Source organism: Halichoerus grypus, chromosome X (genome assembly GCF_964656455.1).
Source record: "Halichoerus grypus chromosome X, mHalGry1.hap1.1, whole genome shotgun sequence".
Taxonomy (NCBI): Eukaryota; Metazoa; Chordata; class Mammalia; order Carnivora; family Phocidae; genus Halichoerus; species Halichoerus grypus.
In genome coordinates this window covers 88,244,116-88,266,871 of record NC_135727.1, presented here as the reverse complement: position 1 = coordinate 88,266,871, position 22,756 = coordinate 88,244,116, and the positions used below count along the sequence as shown (strand labels likewise).

The 22,756-nt window shown below is 39.6% G+C and overlaps 1 protein-coding gene across 1 annotated transcript in view; it reads left to right on the top strand.

The window, feature by feature from the left end:
• LOC118548679 (centromere protein V-like protein 3) overlaps nucleotides 1-22,756 on the top strand; it is a 241,896-nt gene that overhangs the window by 205,426 nt on the left and 13,714 nt on the right. The window contains exons 6-8 of the mRNA XM_078064037.1: nucleotides 7,336-7,446; nucleotides 7,721-8,108; nucleotides 8,322-8,385. The gene's annotated coding sequence lies outside the window, so the exon portion shown is untranslated. The remainder of the gene's footprint in view (nucleotides 1-7,335; nucleotides 7,447-7,720; nucleotides 8,109-8,321; nucleotides 8,386-22,756) is intronic.

Below are 22,756 nucleotides of genomic sequence, written 5' to 3'. Positions count from 1 at the left end.
TAATTGTCTAGTGACGTGGCTATTTTAGTTAAGTCTGTTTACCCCAAAGTATGAAGCCTGCATTGGTTACTCCCCAGTCAGTGCAGACTTGGGTGTACGTACACACAGTCACTCGCAATGACAGGAGTTTTCGCAGGGCTCTCCTTGTCTCCTCCTCTGATCTCTCTGCTAAGCTGTCTACCGCATTTGTTGTGACACTCACCTGTTAGGCTCCACTAATTGCCAATGTATTTTTTAATTGTTTTCAACAATGCCCTGGTTGCATAAATTGTGCCACACTCTGATCCGATTCAATGCAGGTGGGAATATTCTTTAGCTGCCTCTGAGTTTTATTCAGACCCCGAGAGGCCTCTTCTTAGCTGCCTCTGTCCCTGGTTGTCTTGGTGAAATAGTAGGCCTGTGGTTTTGTTCCTTGTTTTTCATTTGGAGGAGCCGTTATTTTCAAGAGCTCTCTTAGGCTTCAGTTTTCCCACACTCTGTTTCAAATAAACAGAGAGCTTGGGGGGAGAGCTTAGGAGCTCTCTTTCTTCTGGGCTGCTTCTCCTCCTTGGGAAAGATTTTTGAGCCCCTCTTCTGGCCTCTGGGTGGGGCAGTAGCGGGTGGGGGGACTTCTAGGCTTACTGCTTCTATTTGGAGCCTCTGTCCTGTGGTCAGACTGGGGCAAGGGCAACCAGGACTGCAGTATTCCCAGCCCGCCGTGGCTGGTGTAAGCCCTCAGTCCTCTGAGTGGGGGCTGATTGGAGAAAGCAAGCCCCTGACCTCTTGGCCTCACTGATTAAGAATTTAACCTCTTCAGTTTGGAACGGGAGGATGGCAAATACTGGTGGCCTGCCCTTACTGGTGAGCTATGGGTAACTAATAGTTGGGAGCTGAGGGGAGAGGGAGCCCCGTCTTCCTGGCGATACCTATCTGGAGGGCTCTAACATCACACTGAGCTGGAGAGGTAGGAGGGAGGGAGCAGATCATGGTTCGAATGCCAGACTCTCACTGTTCTTACCTAGGTTAGTAGATTTTTGTTTTCTGAGGAAGGGTTTCCTTATTTGCCGTATGTTCTTAGGACAATTTGCAGAGACATTTAATAGTTATTTTTAAGATAGTTTTTACCTTTCGCTTGTTTCTCTGGGGAGTGTGTCTGTGAAGTTTCTTAAGCTGTCATCTTCTAGGTGGAACTCTCTTACCTCTTACCTTTGATCATGGTTTCTTTTATCATACAGATAGTCCAGCCTGAATAGTTTTACATGTTCCACCTTTTGTATTGTTTGAAGAAGGCCTTTCCTACCCAATAGTATAAAAACAACCTGAATTTTTCTTCTAACGCCCTTAAGGTTTTCTTTTTCATGGTAAGCACATTTAATCAATTGGGATGTTTTTGTATGTGCATGAATGTTTTGTTACAAGATATATATATATATATATATATATATATATTTTTTTTTTTTTTTCTTTTAGAGAGGGAGGGTAGGGTGGGGTGGGGCAGGGAGAGAGAATCTTAAGCAGGCTCCACACCCAGCGTGGAACCCGACGTGGGGCTTGATCTCACAACCCTGATATCATGACCTGAGCTGAAATCTGGAGTTGGACGCTTAACCAACTGATAGAAATATAAAGAACGTTTATATTTTTCTCAGTGGATAGCCACAAATGTCTCAATTGCAGCCTGTCTCCATGGACTTGAAATGGCAGCCTTACTATGAATTAAATTCTCATATATGCCTGGAAGATTCGGTTACACTGACCTATTGGTCTATTTCTGCATCAGTATCCCACTGTTTTAATGACTGTGCCATCCATTTTCTAAATTGAGATTTATTTTTGTCAGGTTTTGGCATCAGGGTTATGCTAAACTAGAAAAATAATTTAGGTGGCCTTCACATTGTTTAGTGCAATGAGACAATTGATATAATGTGGTAATTATCTGTCTAATAATCAGCTGTACTATAATTAGCTGTGGTAATGTATAGTTTCTTTTTAGGAGCCTTTGTTTTCTTTACTAATTTCAGTCTATTGATTACTGCTGCATTCAGGTTTCTTTTCCTTAGGCCAATTGCAATAATTCTGTTATTAGAATTTACTGGTATCAATTTGTACAAACGTTCTTAAAATTTTTTAAGTAACTGCAAAATCTCCCTTCTAATTCCTGATAGTGTTCAGTTATATCTCTGCTCTTATTTTTCATCACGTTTGCCAGACGTGTTTCAATTGGGTTGTCTTTTCAAAGAACCAGATAGTGGTTGAATAGATTGCTATTTTATTTTTATTAATTTCTGTTTTATGTGTCTTAATGCCCTCCTCTTTGTAGTTATTTTGTTGGTGTTCGTCGAGCTTCCTGATTTGAATGTTTTCACGTATATTCAGTCTTTCTTTGTAGTGAATGTGTTTCAGGCTGCGAAGTTTACTCTGGGTACTCTTGGTATTAACTTGCACAGGATTTGTTGGTTGTGTTTTACTATGGTTTATGTACTTTTACATTTTAAAAAATTTGAGTATAATTGAGACACGATATTACATTAGTTTCAGGTGTACAACATAGCGACTCAACAAGTTCAAACCTCATGTTGTGCTCGCCACACGTGTAGCTCCCACCTGTCGCCATACAACGCTATTGCGATATCATTGACGAGATTCCCAATGCTGTATCTTTTATTCCCGTGACTTATGCGTTCCATAACTGGAAGCCTGTGGTGTATTTTTAGTGTGTAACTGCTGCTTTGGATTTCTCCTGACCTGAGAATTTTCTTGGAAAGGCATTTGCGTCTGTTCAGGTACATAGTCCTTCTTCTTGCAATTAAATCGATCTTTTGTTGTTGGTTTTTTATTGTACTGTAATGTATGGAATGCCTGCTTTTTGACATCCATTAAGGTTTCTTTTATGATCTAATACATATTTAGTTTGTATTTTCTTCTCTATTTGAATAAGAAGCATATTAATTTTCTTATTCAAATTTTCTGCATTTAAATTTTGTTTCTGCCTGACCTGTCACTTTCTGAGACCTCTGTTAAAGGTTCCACTGGGAGAGTGGCTCGAATTCATCCCTCAGCTGACTAAATTTTATGTGCAGATGCATATCGATTGATTGGTTCTTTTTTATCTAACATCAGTTGGAAGTATTTGTTGGCTTTGGGAAATGGGAGAAATGTATTCAGTGGTAGTGTGAGAGAGGTAATTTTCTAAATTCCTTTTATGATTCTACTTCTGACAGCTTGTATTGAATGTAATACAGTACATATATACCTATGAAAACGTACTAGCAGATTGCTACCCCTGATAAGTTAGGGCTGGGGGACGACCTTTGCTTCCTTTTATATAAAACCACTCTATTTGAATTCTTTTAAAACATGCATGTTTATAAGAATAATATAATAATATATATGATAATAATGTAATATAATGTAATAATAAAAATAATATTTAAAAAGGAAAGGAAAAGAGAAGCCATTCCTGAATGATGTGAGGAACTCCATAGATGATTTGCCAGAGGAAAAAATATCAAACTTGCGAACATTCTAAAACAATCCTTTCAAGTCTCTAGCAACTGTTCAAAGGGTATATAGCAAGTGGAGAAACATTAGTTCATGCAAATGTACTGAATCTCGGTAAGAACCATGAGAGACTGTGGCATTTGAGCCACACATTTTCTCTTCACCTCCTCCCCCTGGCTCAGTATGATGGAAGATCTACTCCGGGTAGCTACAGCTAAGAAGGTGGAGCTCCTTCTCCTGCCCACCCCCTCCCGTGCCCCGCCCCCCGCCCCCCAAGTCCAGAGCTACCGGTTCTCTGAGGGAGAGGCGGGCTGCCAGAATTTCTTCTCATTCTCAGCCCTACGTTTCAGAAATTCTATTCCAGGCAAGCGCAGGTGAGAGATCTGCTGCTCCCTTACCCCACCTGGCCCCGATTCATAGGACAAAGATAGACTCCAGGTGTGACAGGCTGAGACTAAGGGGCCCTAATCACCCTTGCCCCAGCTCGCTGATGAGACAGAATTGCCGCACCGGGAAAGTAAAGCTGACAAGATGGAGAGCTACTAGACTGGCCTAGAGTGTTGTTTGTACAGCAGGGGTATCCCTCTGAGGGAAGAGAGCCACCGTCCCCACTGCTGGTTCTGGAGCGGCAGGAGGGCTGCCCAAGGGGAAAGGCAGGCTCTAACTAGAGACACCTCTGGAGCTCTCTCTAAGGGAGACTGTCCTGAAGGGGACTGAGTTCATTTGGAAAAGCATGGGAAAGTGCAGGCCTAAGGGTACTGTTGATGAGAATGGAGATCTTGGGAGTGAGCTTTTTAAGAGGGGGCTGGGAGCTCTGAACGTAACAAGCCAAACGGTAGGGCATTTGGAATTTTGACAGAGCGAAGGAGGGAAAGCGATACCTAAGAAGAGTCTTCCTAGAGTTGGAGCCGGCATCAAAGAGTGACCTGAAAGATTACCCCTGCAAAGGGTCCCAAAGTTAAGAGGAACTGCCTGTGGATCCGTTTATTGCCCAGGGAGGGCATTGTCAATAAAAGGAAAGCCATCAGCTGGAAATTAATGGAGGCTAAGAGCTGGAATTGAAACCAGTCGAGGCAGTCTGTGCAGAAGCTTAATGAAACTCTCAGGAAAAGAGACTGTGAAAAGCCTCCTGGCCCAAACCACAGTTACCCATGAGGGAGAAGGGGAGTCAGGGAGACTGTGTGCATGCCCAAGGTCGTGCCCTTTCAGTGGTGACATCAGAAGCTGCACATTGCAGGGAAATAGACTTCACTAATCTGGTCCAGCCACATCACTACACAAATAAATGGGCAAAACAGCAAGTCCAGAGCAACTACCATATTGTAGCAACACCAGAGCTGCTACGATATAGTACCTAAATCCCCCAGTTTTCACCAAAAATTGTAAGACCCAGAAAGAAATAGGGAAGTGTGACCTATGCACTGGGTAAAAGACAAATCAGGCAACAAAAACTGCTTGTGGGAGGACCCAGAATTGGATCTAGCAGAAAGAGACCTCAAAGCACGTATAACAAATCTGGCCCAATAACTAAGGGAAACTATGCTTAAAGGAATAAAGGAAGGCGTGATGACGATGTCTCCAAATAGAGACTATCCAGAAAGATAAATTCTAAAATGAAACCAAATGGGGGAACTTCTGGATTTGAAGAGGATAATGACTGAAATGAAAAATTCGCCAGAGGGCCTCAAGAGTAAATTTGTTTTGGCAGAAGTAAGAAAGTGAACTTGAAGAGAGATTGGTAGAGGTCAGGCAGTCCTAAAATCAGAGAAAAACAAGTATAAAGAAAAATTAATAGAGCCTTGGAGAAATGCACATTCCACATTACATGTCCATCAAACATATGAACATACATGCAATGGGGTATACTAGAAGAGAGTAGACCAATAAAGGAGCGTAAAAAATATTCAAAGAACGCGTGGCTGAGAATTGCCTAAATTTGGTGAAAACTAATATGGGCATCTAAGAAGCTAAATGTATTCTAAGTAGGAAAAATCCATAAGGGATTCATACCCAGATTATGTACCACATCAGAGGAAAGTTTTTGAAAACCAAACACAAACCCTTGAAAGCGGCAAGACAAAAATGACTCCTACAAAGGACCTGCAATAAGATTAGCCGATTAGCAGAAAATTCCTCATCAGAAATAGTGGAGGGCAGAAGGCGTTGTGCCGATATACTCAAAGTGCTGAAAGGAAAAAACAATCTTGAACCAAGAAACGTATACATATATATTTTATATATATACAAATATAAATATATATTTATAAAGAGAGCGAGAGCTACTTTCTGCGAATGAAGCTTAAATATATTCCAGATAAATAAAAATTGAGAGAATTTGTTGCTAGCCGAGCCACCTTACAAAAAATACGAAAGGAAGTCCTTCAGGTGGAAAGTAAATGACACTAGAGAGTAACTTGAATTTGCGTGAAGAAAAGTGTCAGTAAAGGTAATGGCGTAGGCAATAATAAATGATAGTATAAATTAAATAGATCTTCCTGCTCTGAAAAGACTTTTAAAAAGAATTGCATGAGAGAATCTATATAAAATTTTATTTATAGGCTAATAGCATACAGCTATGCAATTGACAATAAAAACACGAAGGATGTGGGTGAGAGCAAAGCTATATGGGAGTAAGATAATAACACCAGATGTTAACTTGAATCCAGAGGAGCAAGCAAAGAGAACCAGAAATGGAAAATAAAACAAACTGTATAAACATAGACTCACACTCCTTCTCTCAGCTTTTAAAAAGTACATTTCTTTCTTTTAAGTTTATTGAAATATATTTGACATATAACATGATGTAAGTTTACGGTGGACAACATGTGGATTCTATACATTTATTTATAACCATATGATTGCCATTGTAGTGTTAGTTAATACCGCTATCATGTCACATAATCTCTCAGCTTTTTTTTAAAGTCATAAAAATTACATAAGTAATGATTATACATGGGCAGAAAGGCACTTCCAGTGACTGGTCCCTCTGGCTCAGTAGAGTGAGTAGGCACAAACACCCAGCTCTCAGTTTTTCCCTGTTAAGGGCTGGACTGTGTATCTAACAGCCTAACTTTCCCGGCTGTACGCTTAAGGTCCAGTCTTCCAATTAGCCTGCATTAGGCATCGGAAGAGACAAAACTCTGTTAGAACTAATAAATTCAGCAAAGTTGTAGGATACAAAATCAATGTACAAAAATCAGTTACGTTCCTATACACTAACAATGAAGTATGAGAGCAAGAATTTAAGAAAACAGTCCCATTTACAGTATCACCAAAGGCAATAAAATCCTTAGGAATAAATGTGACCAAGGAGGTGAAAGAGCTGTATGCTGAAAAGTATGAAACACTGATGAAAAACTTGAAGAAGACACAAATAAATGGAAAGATGTCTTTGTTTTGCGTGGCCCTGGTGAACCTGTGAATGCCGATAAAGATTCCCAGCCCCACCCTTGACCTGTGAAATAGGATTTCTGCTGATGGGCCCAGAAAAGTGTTTTTAGAAGCTCCACATGAGTCCTAATGCAGCTAGTCCAAGGGCTTGCATTTGAGAACTACTGGACTTTTTTCTCATTTTTGCCTGTCTATATCTTGTCTCTGGCTTAGATTATAGCACTTGTAACACTTGATTATATCTGTTTACTACTTTGTATTTCCAGTATTATTCTGATAAGCTTCTTGCCTGGAGACATAGTAGGAACCTAAACATTCTCACGTGGTGTCTGCCTTTCCTTTGGTCTTTCTCACTGAACATTTTCTCTTCTTCCTATCTTGTTTCTGCTTACCCATTGGGTGGGACTAATCTGGCAGTACTTTGTTCCCAGCCTACCCAACTATATATTTTCTTTCTCCTTACAGGATTTCCCATTTCTAACCCTCAGCTGATCTGCCTGCAAGGAAGAGGGGAAATGCCATGGGTTCCAGATTTAAGGGAAATTCAGGATGAGGAAGACCAAAGCACTTGACCGAGTGAGTGAACAAATGATGAAATAGGACATTTTCCAGGGTATTTTTTGGTGTGGATCCCTTTTTATTAGCCCTGGTGCTTATCTGGGGGACTCCTTTTGGTTTTGTGGTGGTGGTGGTGGTGGTGGTGGTGGTTTTACAAAAGCTGAAATATTTCTTCAGTTTTGGAAATATTGCTTATATCATAAATGTCTCATCTTCATTTTTTCTCTCCTGTTCTTCTGAACCACCTTAAAATTTCTTGCCTTTATGCTTCTCATTTTATTTTCTTCTTCAGCTGTACGTTATGAGACCCTTCGGTTCAACATCATGAGCCTCAGCTACTTCCTGACTGCTATCCATTCCATCTATTGAGGTTTCTTTTTCTGCAGAGAGAGAGAAAAAAAAAAAGGAGGCTGGGTGACTTAATGGGAGGAGAGAGAGATGAACAAAGGTTATGTGGAGAAGAGCAACTGATGTGTCAAATGCTATCGCCCAGGCTTGGAATGTCAAGGAAAGGCAGAGGAAGGTGGCAGGTGCTGTGTCAAGAAATGGTTTAAAGCTTCAGGGAACATGGTATCTCAACTGGGTCTTAGCAATGAGTCGGATTTCCGCAGATGAAGGTGGGAGAGGAAGAGCATGACACATGACAGCAACTGCGTAAGCTGTGGCCCTGTGACCAAACGGTGAGGCATGGGGGCATGAGGTGGCGGAGCCAGGGGGCTATCTACAGTGTTGACTAGATCTATGACTGGGAGAACTATTCCAGGCCAAGTCATAGATCAGGCTAAGTAGGAATGGGGAGGCTGATGCTTCAAAGATGCTGCCAAACTGAAGGGATTTCTGGGAACGTATTACCGAAAATCTCCATTCATCTTACATTCCCTTTCTTTTTCTAGGCCTTTTTGTGTTTGGGCTTACTTCCTTGTGAGGTGGGACATGCCAGCACACTCTGGGATGGAAGTGAGTATTATGTCAATATGACAAACAGCTCAGTGTTTTTTTAATTAAGAGACTTCGTTTTTTAGAATAGTTTTAAATTTACAGAAATATTGAGCAGATAGCATAGAGGATTCTCATATTATAGCCCCCCATCACAGTTTCCCCTGTTATTAAGATCTTGCGTTAGTGTGATACATTTGTTATAATTAATAAACTAGTACTAACACATTATTGTTAACGAAGTCCGTAGTTTACATTGACATTCAGTCTTTGTGTTGTACATTCAGTGGGTTTTGAAAATGCAAAAAGTCATGTATCCACCATTACAGTATCAAACAGAATAGTTTCATCATCCTAAAATTCCTCTGTGCTTCACCTATTCATCCCTCCGCTACCAACTCCCGCTACATTGGACCACTGCTAGCCAGTGCTAGTTCTGCCTTCTCCAGAATAGCATATAGGTGGAATCAGGCAGTTGTAGCCTTTTCAGACTGACTTCCTTTCCTTACCAAAATGCATTAATGCTTCCTTCATGTCTTTTCATGTCTTGATAGCTCATGACTTTTTATCCCTGAATCATATTCCATTGCATGGAATAGCACACTTCGTTTATCCATTCATCTAGAGAAGGGCATCTTAATCGCTTGCCAGTTTTGACAGAAAGCTGCACGTTTGTGTGTAGGTTTTTGTGTTGACATAGGTTTTCTTTTTCTTTTAACTGCTTTATTGAGGTTATGACTGACATACAGAAAGCTGTAGATATTTAATGTATACAACTTGATGTGTTTGGAGGTGAGTATACACCTCTGAAACTATTATTACAGTCAGTGCCGTAAAATCATCCATCACCTTCAAAAATTTCCTCTTGCCCCTGAAACCCAGGTTTGACTCCAAAGGTTGAATTCTTTTTTTTTTTTTATTTTTAAATTTTTATTGAAATTCTAGTTAGTGAACATACGCTGTAATATGGTTTCAGGAGTGGAATTCAGTGATTCATCACTTACATACAACACCCAGTGCTCATCACAACAAGTGCCCTCCTCGATCCCCATCACCTATTTGACCCATCCCCCTCCCACCTCCGTTCACCAACCCGCAGTTTTTTTCTCAATCATTAAGAGTCTCTTATGGCTTGTCCCCCCCACTCCACCTCCTGTTTCCCCCTTCCCATATGTTCATCTGTTTTGTTTCTTAAATTCCACATGTGAGTGAAATCACATGGTATTTGTCTTTCTGTGACTGCCTTATCTTGCTGAGCATAATACACTCTAGCTCCATCCACATCGCTGCAAATGGCAAGATTTTATTCTGACACAAGTTTTCAATCAGTTTGGCATATCCCTAGGAATGTGATTTCTGTATCGTATGATAAAACTATGTTTAAATTTGTAAGGAACTGCCAAAATGACTTCCAAAGTGGCTGTGCCATTTGGCATGTCTTCCCGCAATGAATGAGGGTTCCTGCTGCTCCACACCCCATCAGCATTTTGTACATCAGGTTTGTTTTTGTGTTTTATTTTTTTATTTTTTATTTTTTTAATTTTAGCCACTCTAGTAGATGTATAGGGGTGTGTCATTGTTTTAAATTTCAGTCCCCTTACGACGTAGATGATGTTGCCTATTCATATGCTTGTTTGCCTTTTCTATATCTTCTTTGGTGAGGTATATTTTCAGATCTTTTCCCCATTTTTAAATTGCATTATTTTTTTCTTAATGTTTAGTTCTGAAAGGTCTTTGTGTATTTGGAAATAAGGTCCTTTGTCACATATGTTTTGTAAATATGTTTTATCATTCTGTGGCTTGTCTTTATGTTGTCTTAACAGGGTCCGTCACGAAACAGAACTTTTTAATTTTACTAAAGTCCAACTTCTCAAATTTTTATTTTGTTGTGTTATACTGAAGTGTCATCACCAAACCCAGGGTTATCTAGATTTTCTCCTGCGCTGTATTTTATACGTTTTCCAGTTTTGGTTTTACATATAGGTCTATGATCCATATTGGGTTAATTTTTATGAAAGATACAAGGTCTGTGTCTAGATCCTTTTTTTCCTTTTCTTTCTTTCTTTTTTTTCTTTTTTTTTTGGCATATGGACATCCAGTTCCTACAGTGCCATGTATTGAAAGACTGTTCTTTTATCACTGAATTGTCATTTGACTTTATTTTTTAAAAAATTTTATTTTATTATGTTATGTTAGTCGCCATACAATACATCATTAGTTTTTGATGTAGTGATCCAAGATTCATTGTTTTCATATAACACCCATTGCCCCATGCAGTACGTGCCCTCCTTAATACCCATCACCGGGCTAACCCATCCCTCCAACCCCGTCCCCTCTAAAACCCTCAGTTTGTTTCTCGGAGTCCATAGTCTCTCATGGTTCATCTCTCCCTCCGATTTTCCCCCCTTCATTTTTCCCTTCCTTCTCCTAATGTCCTCCGTGCTATTCCTTATGTTCCCCAAATAAGTGAAATCATATGATAATTGACTTTCTCTGCTTGACTCATTTTACTTAGCATAATCTCCTCCAGTCCGAATCCATGTTGATGCAAACGTTGGGTATTCATCTTTCTGATGGCTGAGTAATATTCCATTGTATATATGGACCACATCTTCTTTATCCATTCATCTGTTGAAGGGCATCTCAGCTCTTTCCACAGTTTGGCTGTTGCGGACATTGCTGCTATGAACATTGGGGTGCAGGTGGCCCTTCTTTTCACTACATCTGTGTCTTTGGAGTCAATACCCAGGAGTGCAATTGCTGGATCATAGGGTAGCTCTATATTTAATTTCTTGAGGCACCTCCACACTGTTTTCCAAAGTGGCTGTACCAACTTGCATTCCCACCAACAGTGTAAGAGGGTTCCCCTTTCTCCACAACCTCTCCAGCATTTGTTGTTTCTTGCCCTGTCCATTTTTGCCATTCTAACTGGTGTAAGGTGGTATCTCAATGTGGTTTTGATTTGAATTTCCCTGATGGCTAATGATGATGAACATTTTTTCATGTGTCTGTTAGCCATTTGTATGTCTTCTTTGGAGAAGTGTCCGTTCATGTCTTCTGCCCATTTTTTGACTTGATTATTTGTCTTTTGGGTGTTGCGTTTGAGAAGTTCTTTATTGATCTTGGCTACCAGCCCTTTATCTGTATCTTCTCCCATTCTGTGGGTTCCCTCTTTGTTTTGTGTGTGTGTGTTTTTTTTAAAGATTTTATTTTTTATTTATTTGACAGAGAGAGACACAGCGAGAGAGGGACCACAAGCAGGGGGAGTGGGAGAGGGAGAAGCAGGCTTCCCGCGGAGCAGGGAGCCCGATGCGGGGCTCGATCCCAGGACCCTGGGATCATGACCTGAGCTGAAGGCAGACGCTTAACGACTGAGCCACCCAGGCACCCCTGCCTCTTTGTTTTGTTGACTATTTCCTTTGCTGTGCAGAAGCTTTTGATCTTGATGAAGTCCCAAAAGTTCATTTTTGCTTTCGTTTCACTAGCCTTGGGAGATGTATCTTGAAAGATGTTGCTGTATCCGTTGTCAAAGAGGTTACTGCCTATGTTCTTCTCTAGGATTTTGATGGATTCCTGTCTCACATTGAGGTCTTTCATCCGTTTTGAGTTTATCTTTGTGTATGGTGTTAGAGAATGGTTGAGTTTCATTCTTCTGCATGTGGCTGTCCAGTTTTCCCAGCACCATTTATTGAAGAGACTGTCTTTTTCCATTGCATGTTTGTTCCTGCTTTGTTGAAGAGTATTTGACCATAGAGTTGAGGGTCCATATCTGGGCTCTCTATTCTGTTCCATTGGTCTATATGTCTGTTTTTGTGCCAGTACCGTGCTGTCTTGGTGATCACAGCTTTGTAATATAGCTTGAAATCGGGCAACGTGATGCCCCCAGCTTTGTTTTTCTTTTTCAACATTTCCTTGGAGATTCGGGGTCTTTTCTGAGTCCATACAAATTTTAGGATCGTTCCAGCACTCTGAAAAATGTCACTGGAGTTTTGATCGGGATGGCATTGAAGGTATAGATTGCCCTGGGTTGCACAGACATTTTAACAATGTTTATTCTTCCGATCCATGAGCATGGAATGTTTTTCCATCTTTTTGTGTTTTCTTCAATTTCTTTCATGAGTGTTCTGTAGTTCCTAGAGTATAGATCCTTTACGTCTTTGTTTAGGTTTATTCCGAGGTATCTTATGGTTTTTGGTGCTATTGTAAATGGATTCGTTTCTCTAATTTCTCTTTCTACAGTTGAGTTGTTAGTGTATAAGAAAGCAACTGATTTCTGCGCGTTGATTGTGTATCCTGCCCCATTACTGAATTGCTGTATGAGTTCTAGCAATTTTGGGGTGGAGTCTTTTAGATTTTCCACATAAAGTATCATGTCATCTGCGAAGAGAGAGTGTTTGACTTCTTCTTGGCCAATTTGCATACCTCTTATTTCTTTTTGTTGTCTGTTGTTGCTAGGACTTCTAGTACTATGTTGAACAATAGTAGCAAGAGAACAGTAGATCAGAGCAACGAAACTAGAAGCTGGTTCTTTGAAAGAATTAATAAGATCGATAAACCACTGGCCAGACTTGACCAGAAGAAAAGAGAAAGGACCCAAATTAATAAAATTATGAATGAAAGGGGAGAGATCATGAGTAACACCAAGGAAATAGAGTCAATTATTAGAAACTATTATCAACAACTGTATGCCAATAAACTGAGCAACCTGGATGAAATGGATGCCTTCCTGGAAACTATAAACTGCCAAGACTGAAATAGGAAGAAATTGACAGCCTGCCTAGGCCAATAACCAGTAACAAGATTGAAGCAGTGATCAAAAACCTCCCAAAATACAAGAGTCCAGGGCCTGATGGATTCCCTGGGGAATTCTACCAAACATTCAAAGAAGAAATAATACCTATTCTCCTGAAGCTGTTTCAAAAACTAGAAACAGAAGGGAAGCTTCCAGACTCATTCTCTGAGGCCAGCATTACCTTAATCCCCAAACCAGGCAAAGACCCCATCAAAAAGGAGAATTTCAGACCGATATCCCTGATGAATATGGATTCCAAAATCCTCAACAAAATCCTAGCTAATAGGATCCGACAATACATGAAAAAGATCATCCCCCACGACCAAGTGGGATTTATCCCTGGGATGCAAGGGGGGTTCAACATTTGCAAATCTATCAGTGTGATAGAACACATTAACAAGAGGAGAGAGAAGAGCCATATGATCCTCTCAATTGATGCAGAAAAAGCATCTGACAAAATACAGCATCCTTTCCTGATTAAAACTCTTCAGAGTATAGGGATAGAGGGAACATTCCTCAAGTTCATAAAATCCATCTATGAAAAACCCACAGCGAATATCGTCCTCAATGGGGAAAAGGTGAGAGCCTTTCCCTTAAGATCAGGGACACATCAAGGATGCCCACTCTCACATAAGTGTTGTTCGACAGTTATTTGACTTTAAATGGGTGGGTCTGTTCCTAGGCTCTCTTCTGTTCCATTGATCTGTTTGTCTCTTCTTTTGCTAAAACCAGTCTTGATTAGTGTGGCTTTATAGGGAATCCTGAAGTCATATGGTATCAGTCCTCGACTTTGTTCTTTTTTACTATTATGTTGCTTATTCTGGATCTTTTGCCTTTCCTTCCAAAGTTTATTTTTTTAAAAGATTTATTTATTTATTTGAGAGAGAGAGAGCGAGCGAGCGTGAGCAAGTTGGGGGAGGAGCAGAAGGAGGGGGAGGGAGAGAATCTCAAGCCGACTCCCCACTGAGCGTGGAGTCCAATGTGGGGTTCACTCTCATGACCGTGAGATCATGACCTGAGCTGAAATCTGGAGTCGGACGCCTAACCGACTGAGCCACCCAGGTGCCCCTCCCTATAAACTTTAGAATCAGATTTTCAATATCCATAAAATAATTTGCTACAATTTTGATTGGGATTGCTTTAAGTCTATAGATCAAGTTGGGAAGAAATGATATCTTAACAATGTTGAGTCTTCCAATCCATGAACACGGAAGATCCCTCAATAAAGATTTATTTAGATATTTATTTTTCTTTGTCAGACCTTTGTACTTTTCCCTATATATCCTGTACATATTTTATTAGATAAGTATTTCTTTGGGGGGTGGACTGCTAATGTAAATGGCATTGTGTTTTTAATTCCAATTCCAATTGTTAATTGCTGGTTTATAAGAAAAAAAAAAAAGGACTTTTGTGTATTATTACCCTTATATTCTACAACCTTGCTGTAGTTGCTGATCAGTTCCAGGAGTTTATTTATTTTTTTTGTCCATTCTTTGGAATTTTCCTTCTTTATTGAAGAAGGGTCAACACACAGTGTTGCACTAGATTCAGGTGTACAACATAGTGATCTGACAACTCTATATGTTATTCTATGCTTACCACAAGTGATAACACTATTACAATACCGGTGACTATATTCCCTATGCTGTACCTTTCATCCCTGTGACTTACTCATTCCATAACTGGATGCCTGTACCTTCCACTCCCCTGTACCCATTTGGTGCATCCTCCCCGTCTCACCACACAGCAACCATCAGTTTTTTCTCTGTATTTATGGGTATGTTTCTGCTTTTTTGTTTCTTTGTTCATCTGTTTTGTTTTTTAGATTCCACATGTAAGTGAAATAATATCATATTTGTCTTTCTCTGTCTGACTTATTTCACTTAGCATAATACCCTCTAGGTTCATCCATGTGGTCACAAATGGCAAGATCTGATCCTTTTTATGGCTGAATAACATTCCATCCTGTATGTATTTACATCTATCTACCTATCTACAGGACATCTTCTTTATCCATTTATCAATCTGTGGACACTTAGGTTGCTTCCATAACTTAGCTATGATAAATAACGCTGAACTATATATAGGGGTGCTTATATCTTTTCAATTCAGTATTTTCGTTTTTGTTGGATAAATACCCAGTAGTAGAATTATTGGATCATATGGCCTCCCTCCCTCCCTTCCTCCTTCCCTCCCTTCCTCCTTTCCTCCTTTCCTTCTTTCCTTCCTTCCTTCTGGTATAGTTGACATACGATGTTATATTAGTTTCAGGTGTACAACATAGTGATTCAACAAGTTTATGCATTATGCTGTGCTCACAACAAGCATACCTATCATCTGTTACCATACAAGGGTATTACAATATCATTGAGTACATTCCTTATGCTGTGCCTCTTATTCCCATGACTTACTCATTCCATAACTGGAAGTCTGTGTCTGCCATACCCCTTTACAAAATTTTGCTCATTTCCACACCCGCCCTCCCCTCTGGCTCTATTTTTAAGTTTTTGTGGAACCTTCATACTGTTTTTCACAGTGGCTGCACCAGTTCACATTCCCACCAGCAGTGCATGGGGGTTCCTTTTTCTCCACATCCTCGCCAGCACTTGTTAGCTCTTGTCTTTTGGTTCTAGCCATTCTGACAGGTTTAAGGTGATATCTCATTGTGGTTTTGATTTGCGTTTTCCTGATGATTAGTGATATTGAGCATCTTTTCATGTGTCTGTTGGCCATCTGTATGTCTTCTTTGGAAACATGTTTATTCAGGTCCTCTACCCATTTTTTAAATGGATTATTTGGTTTTTTTTGGTGTTGAGTTGTAGAAATCCTTTATATATTTGGATATTAACCCGTTATCACATATACCCTTTGCAAATATCTTCTCCCATTCGGTAGGTTGCCTTTTCCTTTTATTGATGGTTTTCTTTGTTGTGCAAAAGCTCTTAATTTTGATAGAATGCCAATAGTTTATTTTTGCTTTTGTTTCCCCTGCCTGAGGGGACATACTTAGAAAAATGTTGGTAAGGCTGATGTCAAAGAGATTACTGCCTATGTTTTCTTCTAGGAGTTTCATGGTTTCAGGTCTCACATTTAGGTCTTTAATCCATTCTGACTTTATCTTTGTGGACAGTGTAAGAAAGTGGTCCAATTTCATTCTTCTGCAAGTAGCTGTCTTGTTCTCCCAACACCATTTATTAAAGAAACTATCTTTTCCCCCATTGTATATCCTTGCCTCCTTTGTCAGAGATTAATTGACCATTTATAAGTGTGGGTTTATTTCTGGGCTCTCTGTTCTGTTCTCTTGATCTGTGTGTCTCTTTTTGTGGCAGTACCATGCTGTTTTGATTACTACAGCTTTGTAGCATATCTTGCAATCTAGGGTTGTGATACCTCCAGCTTTGTTCTTCTTTTTCAAGATGGCCTTTGCTATTTGGGGTCCTTTGTGGTTCCATACAAGTCTTAGGATTATTTGTTGTCGTTCTGTGAAAAATGCTGTTGGTATTCTGATAGGCATTGCACTGAATCTCTAGATCGCCTGGGTAGTATGGGCATTTTAACAATATTAATTCTTCCAGTCCATAAGCATGGTATACATTTCCAATTGTTTGTGTTGTCTTCAATTTCTTTCATCAGTGTTTTTTTAGTTTTCAGGCTACTGCTCTTTTACACCCTTGGTTGAGTTTATGCCTAGGTATTTTATTTTTTGGTTCAATTGTAAATGGGATTGTTTGCTTAATTTCTCTTCCTGCTACTTCATTATTGGTGTATAGAAATGCAACAGATTTCGGTATATGAATTTTGTATCCTGCAACTTTACTGAATTCATCTATTACTTCTAATAGTTTTTTGGTGACGTCTTTAGAGTTTGCTTAGCATCGTGTCATCTGCAAATAGTGTCAGTTTTCTTCTTCATTACCACTTTGGATGCCTTTTATTTCTTTTTGTTGTCTGATTGCTGTGGCCAGGACTTCCAGTATTATGTTGTGTAAAAGTGGTGAGAGTGGACATCCTTGTCTTGTTCCTGATCTTAGAGGAGAAGCTCTCAGTTTTTCACCATTGAGTATGACGTTAGCTGTGGGTTTGTCATATACAGCCTTTATCGTGGTGAGGTATGTTCCCTCTAAACCTGCTTTGTTGAGGGTTTCTATCAGAAACAGATTTTGAATTTTGCCAAATGCTTTTTCTGCATCTATTGAGATGATCGTATGATTTCTAGCCTTCATTTTGTTAATGTGGGTGTATCATATTGATTGATTTGTGCATATTGAGCCCCCCTTGCATCCCTGGAATAAATCCCACTTGTTTATGGTGAATTATCCTTTTAATGTATTGTTGAGAGCAGTTTGTTAATATATGCTTGAGGAATTTGCATCTGTGTTCTTCAAGGGTATTGGCCTGTAGTTTGTTTTTGTTTTTGTTTTCTTGTAGTGTCTTTGTCCAGTTTAGTATGAGGGTGGTATTGGCCTTATAGAATGTATTTGAAAGCTGTCCTTCCTCTTCTATTTTTTGGAAGAGTATGAGAAGAATAGGTATCAACTCTTCTTTATCTCTTTGGCAGAACTTACCTGTGAATCCATCTGGTCCTGGACTTCTGGTTGTTGAGAGGTTTTTATTTGTTTTTCTGGTTTTGTTTTTGAGAGTTTTTTGATTACCAATTCAATTTCTCTACTAGTAATTAATCTGTACAGATTTTCTATTTCTTCTTCATTCAGTTTTGGAAGATGATATGTTTCTAGGAATTTATCCATTTGTTTTAAGCTGTCCAATTTGTTGGCATGTAAATTTTCATAGTAGTCTGTTAAAATCCCTTGTATTTCCGCGCTACATCCGTTGTTACTTCTCCTCTTTCATTTTTTGAAAATTTTATTTAAATTCGAGTTAGTTAACATATAGTGTAGTATTGGTTTCCGGAGTAGAATTAAGTGACTCATCACTTACATATACACCCAGTGCTCATTCCAGCAAGTGCCCTCCTTAATACCCATCACCCATTTAGCCCATCCCCCCACCTACCTCCCCTCCCGCAACCCTTACTTTGTTCTCTTAACTATAGAGTGTCTTATGATTTGCCTCCATCTCTGCTTTTATCTCTTTTTACTTTGCCTTCCCTTTGCATGTGTTCATCTGTTTTGTTTCTTAAATTCCACATATGAGTCAAATCATATGATATTTGTCTTTCTCTGACGGACTTATTTTGCTTAGCATACTACCTTGTAATTCCATCCATGACATTGCAAATGGCAAGATTTCATTCTTTTTGATGTCTGAGTAATATTCGAGTGTGTGTGTGTGTGTGTGTGTGTGTGTGTGTGTGTACATATCTATATTATCTGTCTATATATATATCTATACATATATATATCTTCTTTATCCATTCATCCATGAACACTTGGGCTTTTTCCATAATTTGGCTATTGTTGATAGTGCTGCTATAAACATTGGGGTGCACAGGCCCCTTCAAATCAGCACTTTTGTATCCCTTGGATAAATATCTTGTAGTGCAGTTGCTGGGTTATAGGGTAGTTCTATTTTTAACTTTTTGAAGAAACTCCATACTGTTTTCCAGAGTGGTTGTACCAGTTTGCATTCCCACCAACAGTGCAAGAGGGTTCCCCTTTCTCCACATCCTCACCAACATCTGTCGTTTCCTGAGTTGTTTATTTTAGCCATTCTGACAGGTGTGAGGTGGTATCTCCTTGTGCTTTTGAGTTGTATTTTCCTGATGATGAGTGACGTTCAGTACTTTTTCACGTGTCTGTTAGCCATTTGTACGTGTTCTTTGGAGAAACGTCTGTTCATGTCTTCTGCCCATTTCTTAAGCGGATTATTTGTTTTTTGGGTGTTGATCTTTACAGATTCTGGATACTAGCCCTTTATCTGATCTGATATGTCATTTGAAAATATCTTCTCCCATTCCGCCAGTTGCCTTTTGGTTTTGTTGATTATTTCCTTTGCTGTGCAGAAGCTTTTTGTCCCGAAGAGGTCCCAATAGTTCATTTTTGCTTTTGTTTCCCTTGCCTCCAGAGACGTGTCTAGTAGGAAGTTACTGCAGCTGAGGTCGAGGAGGTTGCTTCCTGTGTTCTCCTCTAGGATTTTGATGGTTTCCTGTCTTACATTTAGGTCTGTCGTCCATTTTGAATTTATTTTTGTGTATGGTGTAAGAAAGTGATCCAGTTTCTTTCTCCAGCACGTCGCTGTCCAGGTTTCCCAACACCATTTGTTGAAGAGACTGTATTCTATTGGATATTCTTTCCTGCTTTGTGGCAGATTAGTTGACCATAGAGTTGTGGGTCCATTTCTGGGTCTCTCTATTCTGTTCCATTGATCTATGTGTCTGTTTACTTACTTGGGTGTTCTCTTTTTTTTCTTGATGAGATTGGTAAAGGCTTATCAGTTTTGGTTATCTCTTCAAAGAACCAGCTCTTGGTTTCTTTGATCTTTTTATTGCTTTTGTTTGTTTGTTTGTTTGTTTGTTTTTAGTCTCGATTTCTCCTCTGATCTTATTATTTCCTTCCTTCTCTTCACTTTGGGTTTGTGTGTTCTTCTTTTCCTAGTTCCTTTAGGTGTAAAGTTTGATTGTTTATTTGAGACTTTTCTTGTTTCTTGAGGCTGGCCTGTATCACTCTAAATTTCCCTCTTGGAAATGCGGTCGCCGTGACCCAGTGCTTGTGTTTTCATTTTCATTTGTACCCATGTATTTCTTTTATTTGCTCTTTGATTTCTTTGTTGACCCATTGGTTGTTTAGTAACATGTTGTTTAGCCTCCACATGTTTGTGTTTTTCCCAGTATTTTCTTAAAATTGATCTCTAGTTTCATACTGTTGTGGTTGGAAAAGATGAATGATAGAATTTCAATCTTCTTAGATTTAGTTGAGACATATTTTGTGGCCTAACGTGTGACCTGTTCTGGAAAATGATGCATGGGCTCTTGAATGTGTTTTCTGTTGTTTGTGGATGGAGTGTTCTGTAGATATCTTTTGAGTCCACCTGGTCTGTTGGGTCGTTCAAAGACACTGTTTCCTTATGGATTTTATGCCTGGTTGATCTATCCATTGATGTAAGTAGGGTGTTAAAATCCCCTATTATTGTTGAATTCCTGCCAATTTCTCCCTTCATATCTGCTAATGTTTGTATATCTGTTAATGCTTAGTATGCTCTTTATGTATTTAGGTGCTCCAGTGTTGGGAGCGTAGACACTTAGAATTGTTATATCGTCTTGTTGGGTTGTTCCCTTTATCATTATGTAATGCCCTACTTTGTGTCTTGTTAAAGTCGTTGTGTTACAGTCTGCTTTGTCTGATGCAAGTATTGCTACCTTGGCTTTTTTTTTTTTTTTTCACTTCCATTTTTCACTTCCATTTCACTTCCATTATTCCATAGAATATCTTTCCTGTCCCTTCACTTTCAGTCTGTATGTGTCTTTAGGTCTGAAGTGAGTCTCTTGTAGGCAGCATATAGCGGGTCTTGCTTTTTTTTATCCATTCCTCCATCCTGTGTCTTTTGACTGGAGCAATTAGACTATTTGTATTTAAAGTAATTCTTGATAGGTATGTATTTACTGCTGTTTTATTAATTGTTTTCTGCTTTTCATAGCTCTTCTCTGTTCCTTTCTTTTTCTCTTGCTCACTTGCATTTGATTGATGACTTTTTTCAGTGTTCTGCTTGGCTTTCTTTCTCTTTATATTTAGTGTACCTATTATAGGTTTCTGGTGTTTGGTTATCATGAGGTTCATATAGAACATCCTAAGTATACAGCAGTCTATATTACATTGATGGTCACATGAGTTTGGACACTGCCTTTTTTATTTTTGTAAAGATTTTATTTATTTATTTGACAGAGAGAGAGAGAGAACACAAGTAGGCAGAAGGGGAGGGAGAGGGAGAAGCAGGTTCCTCGCTGAGCAGAGAGCCCGACACGGGGCTCGATCCCGGGACCCTGGGATCATGACCCGAGCCCAAGGCAGACGCTTAACCGACTGAGCCACCCAGGTGCCCTATAAGTAACTTTCTAAGTGAGTGCTCTAGTACCTTTACTGTACGTTTACTTTTACTCATGTAATTTATTCATTTCATAATTTTCTTACTTCTAATTATGGCCCTTTCTTTTCCACTTAAAGACCTCCCTTCCATATTTCTTCTAAGGCCAATTTAGTGGTGATGAACTCCTTTAACTTTTAATTGCCTAGGAGACTCTATAGTTCCTTGATTTCTGAATGATAACCTTGCCGGCTAGAGTACTGTGGGTTGTAAGTTTTTTGTTTCAGCACTTTGAATATATTATGCCACTTTTCTTTGGCCTGCAAAATTTCTGCTGAAAAATCAGCTGGGAGCCTTATGGAGTTTCCCTTCTCCATTACTAGTTTTTTCTCTCTTGCTGTTTTTGGTTTTTGGTTTGGATGTTTTTTGTTTGTTTGTTTTTGGTTTTGTTTTAGAGAAGAGGGGAGGGGGGGAGGAGAAGGAGGAGAGGGAGAGAGGGAATCTTAAGCAGGCTCCATGCCCAGCACGGAGCCCAACACGGGGCTCCGTCTCACAACCCTGAGATCATGACCTGAGCTGAAGTCAGGAGTTGGATACTTAACTGACTGAGCCACCCAGGCACCCCTCTCTTGCTGTTTTGAAAATTGTCTCTTCATCTTTAGTCCTTGGCATTTTAATTATTATGTTTTGTGGTGTGGACCTCCTTGGGTTCATCTTGTTTGGAACTCTCTGTGCTTCCTGAAGCTGGATGTCTGTTTCCTTCCCCAGGGTAGGGAATTTTCCACCTGTTCTTTCTTCAGATTGGTTTTTTATCCCTTTCTATCTCTCTTCTCCTTCTGGGATTCCTAAAATGCAAATATTTGTTCATTTGATGTTGTCTGAAAGATCCCTTACCTATCCTCATTTTTTTAAGTTCTTTTTTTTCCTTTGCTGTTCAGCTTGGGTGCTTTCCATTCCACTTCCAGATTGCTGATCTGTTCTTCTGCATCCTCTAATCTACTGTTGATTCTCTCTAGTGCATTTTTCATTTTGGTTATTGTATTTTTCAACCCTGATTGGTTCTTTTTTAAATTTTCTATCTCTTTTTTTTTTAAAGATTTTATTTATTTATTTGACAGAGAGAGAGTGAGAGAGCACAAGCAGGGGGAGCAGCAGCAGGAGGGGGAGAGCAAGAAGCAGTCTCCCCGCTGAGCAGGGAGCTTGATTCGGGGGCCCAGCCCAGGACACTGTGATCATGACCTGAGCTGAAGGTAGACACTTAACCGACTGAGCCACCCAGGCGCCCCGCTATATTTTCTGTCTCTTTGTTGAAGGTCTCACTAAGTTCCTCCACTCTTCTCTGCAGCCTGGTGAACATCTTTATGGCCATGACTTTGAACTCGTTACCAGGTAGATTGGTTATCTCTGTTTCATTTAGTTCTTTTTCTGAGGTTTTGTTTTGTTCTTTCTTTTGGATCCTATTCCTTTGTCTCCTCATTTGGCTTGACTTTCTGTGTTTGTTTCTATGAATTAGGTAGAACAGCTACTTCTCCTAACCTTGCAAGAATGGCCTTGTGTACGGTCGTCCCCTGTGTAGACTGTGTGTACCTGGTGACTTTGGCTGGATAGCTGGAGCTGTGGCTG